At 44.2% G+C, this 16607-nt stretch overlaps 2 long non-coding RNA genes across 2 annotated transcripts; both read left to right on the forward strand.

The window, feature by feature from the left end:
• The first annotated feature begins 6720 nt into the window (after positions 1–6720).
• Positions 6721–7470, forward strand: LOC119270992. Its single transcript, XR_005134389.1, has 3 exons — positions 6721–6876; positions 6976–7018; positions 7373–7470. It is a non-coding gene; the product is annotated as an uncharacterized LOC119270992 (long non-coding RNA).
• Positions 7471–12993: 5523 nt separating this feature from the next.
• Positions 12994–14690, forward strand: LOC119270993. The gene is made up of 3 exons (XR_005134390.1): positions 12994–13118; positions 13743–13915; positions 14580–14690. It is a non-coding gene; the product is annotated as an uncharacterized LOC119270993 (long non-coding RNA).
• Positions 14691–16607: the final 1917 nt, after the last annotated feature.

The raw sequence follows: 16607 nt of genomic DNA on the forward strand, positions 1-16607 counted from the left end.
GAGCGCGTGGCCGTCGAGCCTGAGCACGCCGGAGACAAAGGAGCTGTACCGGTTTGGGCTCCTCGTGCCGCCGGGTTGCCGTCTGCCGCACGACTGGAAACTCGACAAGGACGGTTACCTGAGGCGCGGGCCCGGCGCCACCGCGGAGGAGAAGCGGACCGGCGGCCGCAACAACATCGCCGGCCGTCACGCGTTCTGGGACGGCGAAGACTACGCCGCCGTCATCGGCGCGTACCAGCTGGCGGAGTACGGCGTCACGCCAGACCTCATCGGCGACCGCCGCCGCCTTCTTGTCCCGCGCCCCCGTCCAGAAGCGCGCCGCCGTCGGGCCCCTCCACCACCTGCGCCGGTGCCCGCCGATCCCCCGCCCCGCCGGAGGTGGAACTGCCGCCGGAGCAATTGGTTCTTCGGGAGGACGGCGATCCCGACGATATGCCGGGTTACCTCGTCGTCCTGCGGGCGTCGGTGGCTGCAGCGGCGGCTACGAGGGAGGCCGCCGAGGTGGAGGTCCCGCAGGCGGAGGCGGAGGCGTCGGAGTCGTCGGACGAAGATGCCATCGACTGGGAGCGGTTAGCCCAGGTCAGCGACGATGACGACGGCGGTGACGGCGGTGGTCATCGATCTGGTGGCAAGCGACGACGAGTAGGAGTAGTTGTTTTTTTTAAAAGAAAATGTTCTAAGTATGAACTATGTATCGTTTAGGTTCGGATAAACTCGTTTCGTTTCCGTAGTGTTGAATGGACTATGTAAAATATTTCTATGTTCAATCAAGTTTGTTCGAATGTTGTTTTAATTTGTCTTCAAAGTTTGTTCAAAAAATTAGCAAAATATTGAACACTTATTTTAATATAAAGTCAAAAGTGTATCTAAATGTTTATAAAGTGTTTTAGAAATGTTCAGATTTTGTTAAAATACGTGCATATAGTAAAGCCCGCTGGATGAAAAAATTAAAATTTTGAAATAAAAAATATAACAAATAAAAAATAAAAATAAAATTAAAAAGGTGAGATATTTTAATTCATTAACATTTTCTGAAATATTTTTAAATTCATTAACATTTATGAATACGAGAATTTTTATATTCTTTAAATTTATGAACCAGAGAATATTTATAATTCATTAATATTTATGAATCCGAGAATTTTTAAATTCATTAACATTTACCCAACTTTTGCCAGCGCGTGTGGTTCCCCACCCGGGCACCCCACGGCCAAAAAGAACGAAATCCGACAATGAACGCAAGTTGCGTCACGTTCGGGCAGTATTTTAGGGGTTTTCGGCCCAGAAAATTATAGAAAATCCATACGGACTCGAAATGCGACAAATTTTTACGTGCGTGCCCTGCAAGGGCACTGTAGCACGTAGAAAAAAATGGACACGTTTGGCGGATGCGAAGAGGAGACGTGCGACCGAGGGTCCCCTCCGCCCATACCGAAACCACCCCCTTCCACAACAAGTACTTGAGCGGTTTCACGGAATGCACCCAACTTTTGCCAGTGCATGTGGGGCCCCACCCGGGCACCCCACGGCCAAAATGAACGAAATCCGACAACGAACGTAAGTTGCGTCACGTCCGGGCAGTATTTTAGGGGTTTTTGGCCCGGAAAATCGTAGAAAATCCATACGGACTCGAAACGCGAATTTTTTTTGCGTGCATGCCCTGCAAGGGCACTTTAGCACGTGGAAAAAAATTGGGCACGTTTGGACAAAAGCACGACAACGAACCCAAGTTGCGTCACGTCCAAATAGAGTTAATTACAGTCAGACACTTATTAAAATTGATTTAGAAAATCTCGACCGGTGTTGGACAATAGCACGACCGACGGTTATGTCACGTCGGGTGGGTATTGATTGCAAACTGATCACCGCGGGCCCGAGGCAGTAAATATCTCCACGAGCCGTCGCTATCTGAGGGAATATTCCCGACAATCTCGGACGTCGGTGCCCAATCAACGTCGTGCGTGCCCTTTCCACCTCATATGTGTCGACGACGCGCCCGATCTGATCCGGCCCGCCGTCACCCCCCGCGCCCACCATCACCCCACAGTGCTCGCCGTCAATTACCGTCGTCACCCGCATTGGTCGTCGTCAGCGCCCGCCGTCGTTCGAACTGGTCGCCGTCAGCGCCCGCCGTCACCCGCACTGGTCGTCGTCAGCGCCCACCGTCGCCCGAACTGGTCGCCGTCAGCGCCCGCCGTCACCCACACGGGTCGCCGTCAGCGCATGCCGTCACCCGCACTGCTCGCCGTCACCCAAACTGGTCGCCGTGAGATAGGTATATTTTTCAATATGTTTCATTGTAATATAGCATCTCAGTTGCATGCAACGTCACATAGATATTATTATATGCAGCATGGACATCAATGGCGTGATTGGATGTTCCGTAGAAAAGTGGGTTAGTCTTGTTAATAATTTGACACCAAGTCAGCGATTCACATTTTACGAAACAGAGATGGAGGGCATGTTACGAATACCTTCGGTGAAGATGCGTGATAATTTTCTTGCGCTTATGATTCAAGGTTTCAACCCAAGTAATAAAAAAATCATGGTACAAGAGGCAGCCGGAAATAAAGGGTTGATTTCACTGAGGCCTGATGATGTATTCGCTATTTTTGGTTTGAAGAACGAAGGAGTGGATGTTTCTAGTTTTTTGAGTATGGACCAAGGGAAAGCAGTCAAGAAAATTCCAGTTAGTTTTGTTAACAGAAAGACTGGTAAAATTTTGATTGATGATCTCATTCAGAAGATTGTGAGAAATAAAAATGCGGACGATGAATTTGTTCGTATGGCGTTTCTCGTCCTGTTAGGGACTATAATTGCACCAGTGTTTGATGAGTACATACCAAAGAATTATTATGCGCTAGTGCAAGATGCCAGGTCGATAAAAAAGTTCAACTGGAACGCATTCACTTTGCGGTTTTGTTTGTCGGAGATTGGTATGGTCTTGCAGCCCGGCCGTTTTAGGGAATGGCCACGTGGCAACCTAGCACTTCTGCAGGTATGATATATTTCTTAAGTTCAAAATTTGTATTATGTAATAATAGTGTAACACGTGATAAGTGATTTTTTTGTTTTGCAGTATCTATATTGGGAGAAGGTGCAGTCAATGACCGGTCCGCAGTATGATCCATTAGCGCTGTTGAGCCCCTTGATGAGGAAATGGATAGAAAAGGCAGCGGAGAAAAGGGGCAAGTACAATTTCCAATATGGTCGTGGTGTTGGGATGGTAATATGTGCAATTAATTTTTTTATTAAAGTATACAATTAATTATTAATTAAATTTAAATGTATAATTCTTTTTTTGTAGATCGATGACACCATTACTGAAGAGTACCGACTAAACAAAATTAGAGTGGAACAAGCTGAAAAAAACAATAATTTCAGTACGAAAAAGTCTAACATTACAGGAAGGAGAAAAGGTGTGAGTACATCTCAGACCTCCGCTAGCCAGAACCCTATTATGTATCGGTTTATGACTGAGCTGAAGCACATTCGTAAGGACATGCTTCGTTTGCCAGAGCAATGCGCACAGGTACAAGTTTTGTTTATTTGCCGTTCAATTTGTTTTTTGATGTGTCACCTAACTAACTATAACTTATTTGTAACCACAGAGGATGATAGAGAAATTGAACAAAAGCGGTGTGTTCTACAAAGCTGGTGATAGTGAAAAAGAAGAAGAGAATGAGTATGGTGATAATAGTGAATCACGAAACTATGGTGTAGACCCTCGTAAAGAATTTGTATACCAACCTGATATGGACAATTTGAAAACACCAGCAAAAAAGAATGTGCAAGAGAATGATGAAGTTGATCTTAATGATTCTGAAGAAAAAAGACCTTATTATTGCACACCTGACTATGGCCTGGGCCTCTTCTGACAGTGAGCCCTCAAAAACGTCTCAAGCAGCCAGACATATGTATCTTCCGTCTCGGCAAACACAAGAGCACAACCGAATACCGTGGTGCAACGATGGTTGTTCAGAACGACAAAAGGTATAAATGGCATGCCATACCTATTCATCCGGTAGGTGTTGTCGAAGACGGTCACATCACCGTAGTCAACATAGTCTCGACGTTATTGAGAATTACACCAGAATAGGTTTTTCAGCCTTCCTTCATCATCGACAGTGTGCTCAAAGAAGAAATCCGGATCCCTCTCTCTTCTGGTCATCATGATCCCAATGGCAGTGTCTGCATCACCTTGTGCAAGCAACTTCATTTTTTCTCTATAACACATGTTATAAAGCTTCTTCCTCCCAAAACCAGCCTTTGCATATGACCCGTACCTATTGACGAGAGTATCATAAATCATATGTTTCCTGATTCCAGCACCTCCCATAGTTAAGATCTCAGCTTTCTGATATTCTTTTATCTGATTATGAGACCGAAGAAAGGTGACTTCATCCGGTCTAGCTAGAACATGACTGTGATCATCACTGAAACTGCTGACATACCAAACATTACGCTCTTTATCAAGTTTCAAAGTTATATGCGCATCGCAGAAGCAATGAGTCTCCCCTCTGAGCCTGCGGGTCCTGCCTTCCATTGTACAAAGTTTTGTCTGTCGTTTCCCAGCTCTCGCACACAGATACTTTCTCAAGCGCTTAGTTCCCTCAGGACCTTTCGAATATTTCAGCGAGTCCTTTCTTACGCTGAACCCACGCTCGTAAGCATACTGGTTATAGAAAATGTAAGCCTCTCCTAGTGACCTAAACGTCTTCCTCATCACCTTCCAATGCATGTCCAATGATTATTGCTGATATTCATCAAATACCGTGTCAAAATTAAACATATCATCACCAACATGCTCATCCTTCCCGCTCGGACCATCTACATCTCCCTGAAAATTAATGCATGAAACCATGTATGTCAGTCAGTTATTATTTTAATATGTAATGTATGTAAGTTTCAAAACTTACTTTGCAGGAGCTGTCATCATGAGATGCATCAATGTGCGATTTGTCACTTTCATCGTCCACAATATTCCTCACAAAGTCCCCGTTCTCGTCCATCTGCGCACATTTCAAAAAAATACATGTGAGCGGTCATATGGTTATTATGTCATTTCTTCTCCTATTTTTATAAAAACATACCTGTAGTGCAATTTCAGCAAATGAATCATCTATATCCATATCATCATCATCATCATTGCCATGTCGCTCCATGATGAAAAAAACATGTAATTGTGCGTGCGGTTTATCATATTTATTGTTTTTATCAACATTGATCAAACTTACATTGCCACTATAAGGTTCATCCAAACTCATGTAGTTCTCCTCAGCAGGTTCACCCATATTCAGTGACGAGGTTTCGTTGTCCTCGCCGTAATCATCGCCATCATAATCCCCTCCTCCTCTAACTATACATGTTTAAAAAAATGTAAGATCAATCGAACACCATGTAACATCATCCTAAAATAATTTGTTCATCAAGCACAACGACGTGTCAAACCAACCTCTTGCACGGCGGCGAGGATTTCAGCTGGATCCATTTTGTTCGATGACAAGCGCGCTGACGGCGTGATGTTACTGGCCGGCCGAGGGAGGTGTCGACGGCGTGAGGACGATGGCCGTTTGTAGCAGGCGGAGTCCGCGGAGGAACGCGGCGACGAAGATCACGGGTCGGCCACCATCTGGGCGACGGGAAAGGAACGCGGCGGCAGCGGCAAGGGCGCCGGGGCATGCGCGGGGGCCTATTTGGGCAGCAGCCGGGCGACGGCGACTTCGTGGAGACAGGGGCCGACATGGAGACGGCGTGGATGCGTTTAGGGTTTAGGGTTACGACGGCGGGCGTCAGCGGCTCATGTGATGTTTTTTTCAATAACTATCGACACAACGTGGAGACGTGCGGGCGTACGGCAGCGACGTACGGCGACTGGTGCGGGTACGCGGGCGGGCGTACGGGGCGCGACGTACAGCGACGGGCGGGCGTACGACGTCGGGGTGGGTATTCCTATACCTACTTTGAAATGACCATACTACCCATTATATGTTTTAGGGAGGGTGTACCGAAGCACTGCCCTTGTTTTCTAGCTTGGATGAATCGAGAAATAAGAGATTGAGTCACTCCCGGACGCTCTCAGAGCTCAGCGATCGTGGACCGTCGGATGTGTTTGGTTAATCCATTTCCGACCCTTGGATCTCTCTCCTGGACGATCTGGACTGCCGGATGGAGCCTGTGACACTATTGCAATGAACAGTTTAGCTCACCACCGGAAATATCTTGTGCCACCGCCGTTATTCTCGTGCCCCGCCGAGGGTATTTTTGTAATTTCGCTACGAGGTATATAAACCCAACGCCCATCCATTTCTCCCCAATCAGCATCTCCTCTTCCTGTTTAGCCGCCGCCGCCTCCCCTTCCACCATGGCCGCCGCCCCTCCCCTTCCACCGTGGTCGCCGCCCCCTATCGCCTGACGGCGAGCCCGCCCTCCCATCCCCATTTCCTCTGGTCGCCCTCACGCACTACATCGCCTCCTGGTCGCCCTCTCTCTCTGTATTCCCCCCTGCCGCCACCACCACGGCCAACTCCGGCGAGGTTCGTCGCCATACAGCACATCGACAAGCTCATCTCGTGATGTTGTTCCTTCTCCACCGCGTTGACCCGACGCGCCTCCCCTCTACGCGCGGCCCCGGCTAACCCTAGCGCCACAGTCGCCGGTCCACGGCGTCACCATCAACGCCGACGCTGCGCCTGCACCTCCGATTGGTCCTCTCCGACCCCGTCCGAACTTTCACGCACTGCGTCGCCTCCTGGTCGCTGTCCAGGCGTCGCCATCGACTGGAGGAACGCGGGACCGTCGTCCTCGCGTTCGTGCACCTCCAGGAAGAAGACTGCTCGAGGTGAGACGCCTCGGATCCGTCGTGCGAAGGTGGAGGTGAGTGCCCTCTCCACTTCCACCACCCCCCCCCTCTCTCTGTTTTGATCCCTTTTTTTCTGCAGCTTGACATATATGTCAGTGTATGTGTGTGTGCAGCAGCTCCAGAGGGACGAACGTCAAGGTAGCCACTGCTCCGTAGGTATGAATCGGTTCCCTAGCCTTTTATAAGCCCTACTTTTCATCGAGCAAGGTTGGCTGCTAAGTTTATGTTATTTGATGCCTATGGTTCTTCCATGTATGGAAGAGATACTATTTAGTTGTCTGCATTTATCTTATTCGGTTCAGTTTGGTGTGCTTATCAATGGGTTGATTCAAGATAATTTGTGATTCTGCTATCTAATTGATTGGTATATATATATATGTGTGTTTTTTTTAATATGAATCACTTTATACACAAGATCTGAGTTAAAAAATATTGCATGACACCACATACATTTGATTTTTTTATCATGGCCTGGGTTTGGTGTGACTGATTCCATTAACCGTGTTGCAGCTGGTCTGGGATATGAGTACGGCCCTTGATTCGTGCCGCCTGTTTTCTCTGCCGAAGTCGTGGTTGCATGGATGTGGCAATGGTCGAAGGGTCGTCACCAGGGTGGCACCGGCGCCTCCCTTCCCTCTCCCCTGGAGCTGGAAGGTACCGTCTCAGGCTTCCCAGATCTTTTGGATCAAAAATTGTGGGTGATGGAATCAAAATTTGTTGGATCAGAAATTGCGGTTGATGGAATTAAAACTTGGATGTGATCAAATTAGGTATTGCTTGAGCTGAAAGTTGAATGTTTGTCGACTTGATTTGTAGTGGATCGGGTGGTATAGTTTACATATTTGAAAATGTTGTAGAATTTTCAGAGAGGACCATGGCATACTGATTACTAAAAGGAATTTGTGAGTTCCTGCAAGATGCATCTCCAACATTTCTTGTGCAGGTCAGTTCCTACTCATATTTCCCCCTTGCATAGCGACTTTAGGAACATTAATATCATCATTGGCCTATGAATTTATCACATAATTCCCTGCTTTGCAGTTCTGGTGTACATCCTTTTTAAATATATATTTTGAAACCTCAAAACAGTAGTTTAAATTCTTTAATGTGCGTGTTGCTGCCTTGGTGATGGTAATTAGTAATGGATAGTTGTCATTCTAAAGTTCCTTGGTTCAGATATGTGTGGTTTGGCAATGATTTTGCTTGTTTTCTTCCTGTTCAAAATATGCCATTTGGCAGCGACTAGGTTCAAAGATAATGACCTGTCCTATGTTGTGTTTGTCGTTTTAACTGTAGGAACCTGCTATTGAGTTGTTTTACTGGCTTAATTTGGTCTCTCTGCAACATCCAGCAGCTCTGTATCTGAAGATTGTCACCATTTCTATATACTACATACTTGTCGCTATGTAATAAAACCATACATCTAGCCGCTGCCCACAGGATATTCCCAGTCACCAATCTTGGTTATGCTCGAATTATGCACCAGATATTCCCAGTCACCAATCTTGGTTATGTGAGCACTCCTTGACCTATTATTTAAATGAAATCATCCTAAAATTCCTGTTCTCATTAAGCCATCATACCAAAAGGAAAAAATGTTTTTAATTGGCAGGGTTACGGACCTCTGAAGTAAGATCCTAGGCCGTAGTTCTGTTTTCGTGTCTCCTACGAAATTACGAAAAAAGTTGGTTATAACAGCAAAGGATCAATGCTTTGTATTTTATAGTGGTGCGACTTACAGTCAATAAATTCAAGTGCCACATGTCGCTCATCTGCTGCTACAATTAGACTACATGTGTTTGGCTAGAGAGAAGTTCAAAAGGTGTATCGGTCTCACAAGGATATGCTGCTACAATTAGACTCTGCCAATCTATGAATATGTTGCTTCAAATATGCATTTATCTCTCTGCAGTATGCTCATTTGCTATATAGTTTTGAAGTTTACATATCATGTATATTTATTACCATATCCTGCTCAAACCTTTGGGCATTCTTTGAAAGAATATATTTTTTCTATCGCAGCTTTCTCCTGAAACCGTTGTTATTGTTAGAATAAATCCGAGGCATACCGTCGATCATCCGAGGACCAAGCAATCACATGAGCACGACACCGAGATTTGTTAACGAGGTTCACCGATATGGCTACATCCCGAGGCCTGACTACAGGCGCTCCTCCCTATGACACCGTCACAATACCGCACCCGGTCGCTCTGGACACCGGCACATGCCGCCGGCTTCCCCTGCGTTCCGGTGCTATTATGTTGGCATAGGTTACATCGTGTGTCTACCCCCGCTATATAAGAGAGGCCTAGGATATAAGTGTCCTATTTGGACATGACTTCATATCCTATCTAAACACAATACAACTATAAGTCCAACTGTAACCTACCTTGTACACAATATTCGACACAACTCTAACAAACTCCACCTTGGCGAATATTCTCCACCACCTTGAATTCATCAATGTGTCAAACTTCCATGTACATTGGACTTGAGCTTATCCCATGAGTACCGTTGCTACTCCAAAGACTCCATGTGACTCCACCTGCAACTTGTAGTCCCTCCTTTTCCTGACCACAGTCAACACTCAAGCAAAATTAAGTTTCTCTTTACTCTAGTCTGTGCTCCCAACTTTCAGAGTGTCCGTCCAACGCCATCACACATTGATCACTGACTTGCGTGAAAGTAAACAACTCACATATTGGGTGTCACACATAAGAGTTACTTGAACTCTACATCACCGCTCCTTTTTTGACCGTCTATCTGAAACTTGAAGGAATTTCACCGTTGCTTGTAGTCATCCCGAGTCAAATTCGCAGTTGTCTCACCACATGTATGACCACCAGAGCCCTGGCCCGTCTCCATGCCCCTGTGCATACCGCACGCCTCGCCGCTATTACCGCGTCGAGCCTCCGCTGTTCCGGTCGAGTCTCAAGGGTCATGAACCCACACCACTCAACCCCACTGCAGAGTACCACCGATCATCACCGACCGATGACGAGTTTCACGCTTTCATCAGACCACTGGGCTCCAGTCTGAACTGCATGTTACTCGCTTTTTTCCCCTTGCTGAATAGGCTTCGACTCTCTGTGCACTTACGCCGCAGCCCCTCAATCAGCACCGAGTGAAGTCTTCCAAACTCCAGCTCCACCTTCAACATGACTCCATGGTAGATGATCAATCCACCCCCGCGCCTCGTCGACTTCAAGCTCCCATGTGCACCGTCTTAAATCAACCCCGCACCATAGTCTTGTCGAATCCACACAAGTCCTCAGACCCGCGCCACGTGTTTCCACGCCCCAGAAGTCGGTCACCATCAGCATCACGCTCCTATGTTGCTGTCGCCAATCTCACCACCGTCTTCTGTACCAAACGACTCACCTCGATCCGTCAGACTATCTAGTCCAACCAAGCCGAACTTCTCTGACTGCATGACACGCTCGGGGCTCCCAAATCGTCCACCACAAATTTCCATCCATCACATGACACGCTCGGGGCTCCCAATCTGCCACTCTATCCGATTACTACTCGAAGAACATAACACCACCAATATTGCCTGGATCGTAACTCGCCGGTGGATTCGTCCAATATTACGACCGCTTCTCGCAGATATGTCGATGCTTCTTCTTCCTCTAGATCGACACAACATCGGCCTCCGAACAACCTAGCTCTGATACCACTTGTTAGAATAAATTCGAGGCATACCATCGATAATCTGAGGACCAAGCAATCACATGAGCACGACACCGAGATTTGTTAACGAGGTTCACCGATATGGCTACATCCCGGGGCCTGACTACGGGCGCTCCTCCCCATGACACCGTCACAATACCGCACCCGGTCGCCCTGGACACCGGCACATGCCGCTGGCTTCCCCTGCGTTCCGGTGCTATTATGTTGGCATAGGTTACATCGTGTGTCTACCCCCGCTATATAAGAGAGGCCTAGGATACAAGTGTCCAATTGGACATGACTTCATATCCTATCTAAACACAATACAACTATAAGTCCAACTGTAACCTACCTTGTACACAATATTCGATACAACTCTAACAGTTATGAACCAATTAACTCTTTGAGAATTAAAGGTATGCCAATATACTCGACTACTATTCTCGTGTTGCTTTGCTATCTACTATTTTCATACCTGATTTGGCTTGCTTGTGGTGCCTTCTATTGTATAGATGCGCTGTTATGAACCATTGTTTGGACTACACCCCTAATATAAAATATCAAGTATTTGTAATGCTATCTTGTTATGCAAAATTTACTTAGACTTTTGATGACTTGGTGCATTTAGTTTACGTCGCCACACAGATTTGGTAGTAGCCATCAACCATCATGTCTTCTGGCCTGCAGCTTGCCAACCTCGCCTGTTCGAACTTCGAACCCAAGACGCCACTGCTTCTTCTAGGTCCCGCGGCTTGATCCCGCCAAGGTAACCATCTGTCCTCTCCCATATTGGACAAAGTTTGTAGGTTAAGTAATGGGATTTTATTCTTGGTGTTGTTGAGGAAGTCTTTGGCGTCTTGCATGTAGTTTTAGTGACATGTGGTTATAATTAGTCAGTCGAGTAACCCACATAGGCTGTTAATCTGAAGTCAAATTACACATTACTTTTCAATTTTTTCTTCTAGGGATTATTGAGTACCCTGTACTTATCTCTGCATCTATTCTCGGTGTCATTTTCTGAATTTGGTAAGGTGTATCTTTTTTGGCAAATAGAGTAGGCTGGAGGAGGAAGCAGAGAGGGAGATGGGAGAGGGAGAGGAGATCTCGGCCTGCACACTGCACCTCGCGTCTCCCACAAGCTACAACAACGGGAGAACCGTATACACAGCATCCTTCTCAAAGCCTGCAGCTACTGCCTCCCCAAGCAATGCCAACCTGCAGCAACAAGGTGAGCTACGCTCTCTTTATGTAATACATATTTCATTCTATTATGTCCCTCTCTTTAATCTTCCGATAGTGAATAGGTTGGATTATAATAGAAATAGCTGATTTGATTATCCCTTGAAAGAAATATCTCGTATGCAGTCCTAAGGTGAAGTAAACAATGGGTTTTTGGGACAAAGCAAAGAGCATCATAAATGAAAAATAAATAAAATTGTGTCTAAACAATCACACTATTTCTATTACCATCTAACCGGTGCTCTTTTCATTATCTGATGAATGAGATAGAATAGTTGTAGCTGCTTAATTCATTTGTGATCAATCATGGTTTGTCATTTTTCGTTGCAGGCACCTATTTCATATAATTATAGTTGCAACTAATAAGGTCGTCAATTTTACTGAGGTCCATAAGATAATAATATCTCCATTAAGATGTGCAATGAAACATCGAAGGTATGCCCGTATGTTTCATCCAGATTCTTTTTAAATGCCTCCTATTTGAGTGCATGCTTTAGGGAGAAGCCTATTTTTTTAATTTAAACTATGGAATGTGGTCACCTAAATGAGAATATTCTAATTGGTCACACCATTTTTTGTTTTCAATATTATAATGTATTCTAATTGTGAGATATGATCCACTGTCATATTATGCAAGTTATTTCTAACGCATTCTGATCATATTTTTATAATAGCTGCTCCTATATTTTTGTCAGTGCTTGTTGTACTTTTTTTAAATGTTTCTTGGTAGTATCAGTTGTAAATAGTGGATGAATGCATACCTTTTCGACCTTAAGCATTTGGTTATGGTGATGTGGTGTTTTCTCTTTACAGATGATCCTTCTTCTTTCTTTTTTATTAAATAGACAAGTTGGATCCAGTGTGTATCCATATGCCCATGTGTGCTTTGGGTGAATATGAAATGAAATCTGGGAAAGTGGGCCTCTATTTGACATTGTAGCATGTGTCGAAATATAACCAACTTTGCAGTGTGTCGAAACATAACCAACTTCTTTCACATGATTCTTTGCTAGCAATTAAAATATCCTGAGCAATCTGGAAAAGAAATAGCTTAAATCGATGCATGTGTAATTAACTCCATATATTATTTGGAGGAAGCGTTCAATACATGCATGTTTTCTCAAATTAGGTTGCCCATGTTGTGTATATAAATGTGATGCTTCCTTCCATGACTAAATAGGCTGATGAGACCTTGTGGTTCCTTTTCCTTTTAAATTTCGGAGGCTTACATCCTTGTGATTCCTCATGACTCGGAAGGAGGAGCGCGGGCCGTAGAGACGGAAGAGGAGGTTGAGACAACCATGGCGCCTGCTGCAATGACCACGGCCACTACATGAAAAGAAAGGTACTAACTAAACTACATCATATTCCTAGAATGTAGTAGCAGGTGAATTTCCTGCTTAGCACCCTGGAGTCATGGACAGATTCCAGGACTCCAGGCAATAATTTCAGTCCAAATTGCATTGCTTTTGGCATAACTAATTCCACTGCATTTTATTATTGCTTGGACCAACTGCTATGTACTGAACCTATTTATATCTATGTCATCCTTCTGATGTACTCCCTCAGTCCGAAAATTCCTGTCTTAGATTTGTCTAGATACGGATGTATCTAATACTAAAACATGACTTGATACATCCGTATTTAGACAAATCTAAGACAAGAATTTTGGGACGGGGGGAGTAGCTTGCTATATTAGATTGGTCATTTACATACATATATAATCTACCTTGATATAGACCTATGACATTGTTAGGGTAAAATGGTCATTGCATTTAGATCCTTACAAAATTGAATGTTGTATGTCTGTCTCGGGTTTTTTATATCCATGGTGCTTTTCATTGGGATGCTGGTGTTTTAAAGGCATTAGGTTCCTGGTATTTTAAGCGAGAAAAATTGATCACATATGTCAGCTATTCATATTCATCTGAACTGATTAATTTATTTTGACTGTTGTTTCTTTCTACAGACAACAAAATCTATTAGGCCTACTCATGCTGGATTGGGCTCAGCCCGATTACAAAACAATAGCAAATGAGAGGAATACAAGAAGTCAAGAAGACCCTTCTCTCCATGTCTTAAGTTCCACACTACCTCGCCTGGATCCGGAACTGCGGCTACAGTGACCTCGACATAGTCTAGGTACAAACCCTACCCCTCTTGATGGATCTCGGTTGATGAATCTTGGTCGACTCTTGCCCCTCATGCCTCTCCCTGTTTCTCCTGCTTGCTCCTGCTCTTTTCCCTGCTTTCTTTTACCCAATGTTCATAAAATAGGAAAGAACCATGGAAAAGAACCCAATGACGCCCGCAGATGCGGTCACCGTCTATTCTGATATGTTTCTTATGCCTATATCCTCACTCTCCCACTCTTCATTTATCTGTCTGTCTATTTTTCACTTCCTTTTCCTTCCTAAATTTCTATTTGATATACCATGGACAGTTGACTCTGAGATGTGCAAGTAGTAGATGGGAACCAGTCCAAATACAATTTACTATATGTTGTTGAGCTTAATTTGGAAGAGAATCTGTTTGCCAATATTAATTTCTTGCTAATTGATACACATATGAGTACAGAGGATGTACCAGTCGTACGAGTAAATGAAGATACGGTGAAAATGTATAGGTTTGGTTCTACTCTACCCTCCACTATAAGTAACCAATGTGGTTGCTGATGTTTATACCATGATAAATCTCACTAGATACATACTAACAACAATCCTCTTGGTTTAAACTTGAAATTTACTAGGGATCCTTTTGGTTCTACTGTAGTTGTAATTGACATGCTGATTGGTTGGTTATTCAGGTAGACACCCAGTGGTTAAGACTGTGTAGTGAGCCATGCCTTTGTGAGAGGACCAAGAAAAGAAAGGCATGTTGTACCTACCCTACATTGACAGTCATTATTAGCCCATTGTGGTACTTTCTGATAAAGAATATATTTCATGACTGAGACATGAGATTTGGAGTCTCGGTTCTGATATGTACGAACCTCCTTTTATTTTGTCATGTTGCTGATAATTCTGATATGGGACTATTTGTTCTGTTTATGTATTAGAAATAATGAAATGGCCTATATGTTAAGTTATCCTATTTTAATTATATTATGTTGTTGATGATGTATGGTTTTGGAATTTGAAGGTTAACATTCAGGCTGTTGGTATCTTGAATCTTTTTTGCTTTCTCTGAACTTGATGCAAACAGTTTGTCCTATCTGGCAGTAGCTTTGGCTTTTTGAAACAAATTTTGTCATGTGCTTTGCAAATTAATTATCCTATTGACTTAGTATACTCAGTATACCATGTTTTTGATATATGTCTACTGTTTGTAATCGCCACTAAACTCATTAGTCTTGAAAGAGTGCCATAATTTCCTTTGAATGTACAAGATTTATACATACTGGGTCATGGCACTTGGACGGGCAATGTGTGCCAAGGCGCGCTTCGGTCTAGGGCCACAATAACAACAATTGGTCAAGCTTTGTCAAGGCGGCAGGGATCAGGGAGTATCAGATATGTTCCTTTGCCTTCGAAATTTCAAGTGCATTGTCTATAGAGAAATCATTATATGCCATATATCTCACAGATTGTTTGCATCAGGTTGCCTATGAAGCTCATTGACAAGGCAGTTGAATGAAGCCACTTATTTGCATCGGTTATCTATGACTCTGTAGTTCGTTCTGTTTATCATGCTCATACTCTATCCACTGCCTCTCTCGCATTCACGCTTTTAGTATCAGACTTAATGTCAAGTGTCTTTTGTGTTCTCGTGAATGCACTAAACTTGATGCTGCCTTACGATAATGTCATGGTGATGTTGAACTCCATATTGTTGAACTCCATATTGTTGAACTCCATATTGTCTTGCTTCTACCATGTTAAAATTTCTTCTTTCTTTTGTTTTTTATCTTGTTTGAACATGTACTATAAACTTGGATTACTACTGACTTAACATTAACTGCTTGACCAAAATGATGGACCGGCACCCTTGTGCCAAGGCGCGATTCCGATCTAGTATTAGAATATTGAAGGACACCCTCAAGTGCCCTGTCTGCTTTGAGCCCCTCAACAATGCGATATATCAGGTAAATGTGCCAAGTGTATGTACATATTGACTTGTCTTTAACCTCAAGATTTCATTTCATTTATTTATTATATAAAGCTCAAGATAAAAGAAGATCTCCGATGAATCTACCGTTGGATGTATTTCTACTTGGAACGAAACTGTTTCTTCTGCAACAACATAATAGCTATGGTAGCTGAAGTATTGGAATGTGTAGCAGTAACCTATCTTCTTGTTGTGTAGTAGTACTATTTTCCTTTTGTATTTATGTTAAATGGTATTCTCACGGGGACCCAACTAATTGTTTGGTTTCTGCAGTGTTCTGAGGGGCACATCCTATCCAGGTCCTGCCATAACAAGATACTTGACAAGAAGTGCCACGAATGTTGTATTGAAACTTCCTTCAAGCGCTGCGCTATAATGGAACATGTCGTCCAGTCAGTCGCAGTTCCTTGCTGCAATGCCAAGTATGGATGCAGAGAGGGTCTTGCCTACTATCAGAAAGAAAGACATGAGCAAGTATGCCCGACTGCCCCATGCTTCTGCCCAATTCCCGGCTGCAGCTATGTTGGGCTGATACCCCTGCTCCTGGACCATCTCACCTTCAAGCACAGCTGTCCATCAACAGTCCTCCAAGATTTTGACACGTTGTCTCTCCGCTTCAAACCAGGCTTACATGTTCTGCAACGCCGCAGTAGGAGGACCAACTATATTTTCCTGCTCAACATGGACTCAGAGCCTTTTGGATATGCTATCTCAGTCGTCTGCGTCC

Source organism: Triticum dicoccoides, chromosome 3A, assembly GCF_002162155.2.
Source record: "Triticum dicoccoides isolate Atlit2015 ecotype Zavitan chromosome 3A, WEW_v2.0, whole genome shotgun sequence".
NCBI lineage: Eukaryota > Viridiplantae > Streptophyta > Magnoliopsida > Poales > Poaceae > Triticum > Triticum dicoccoides.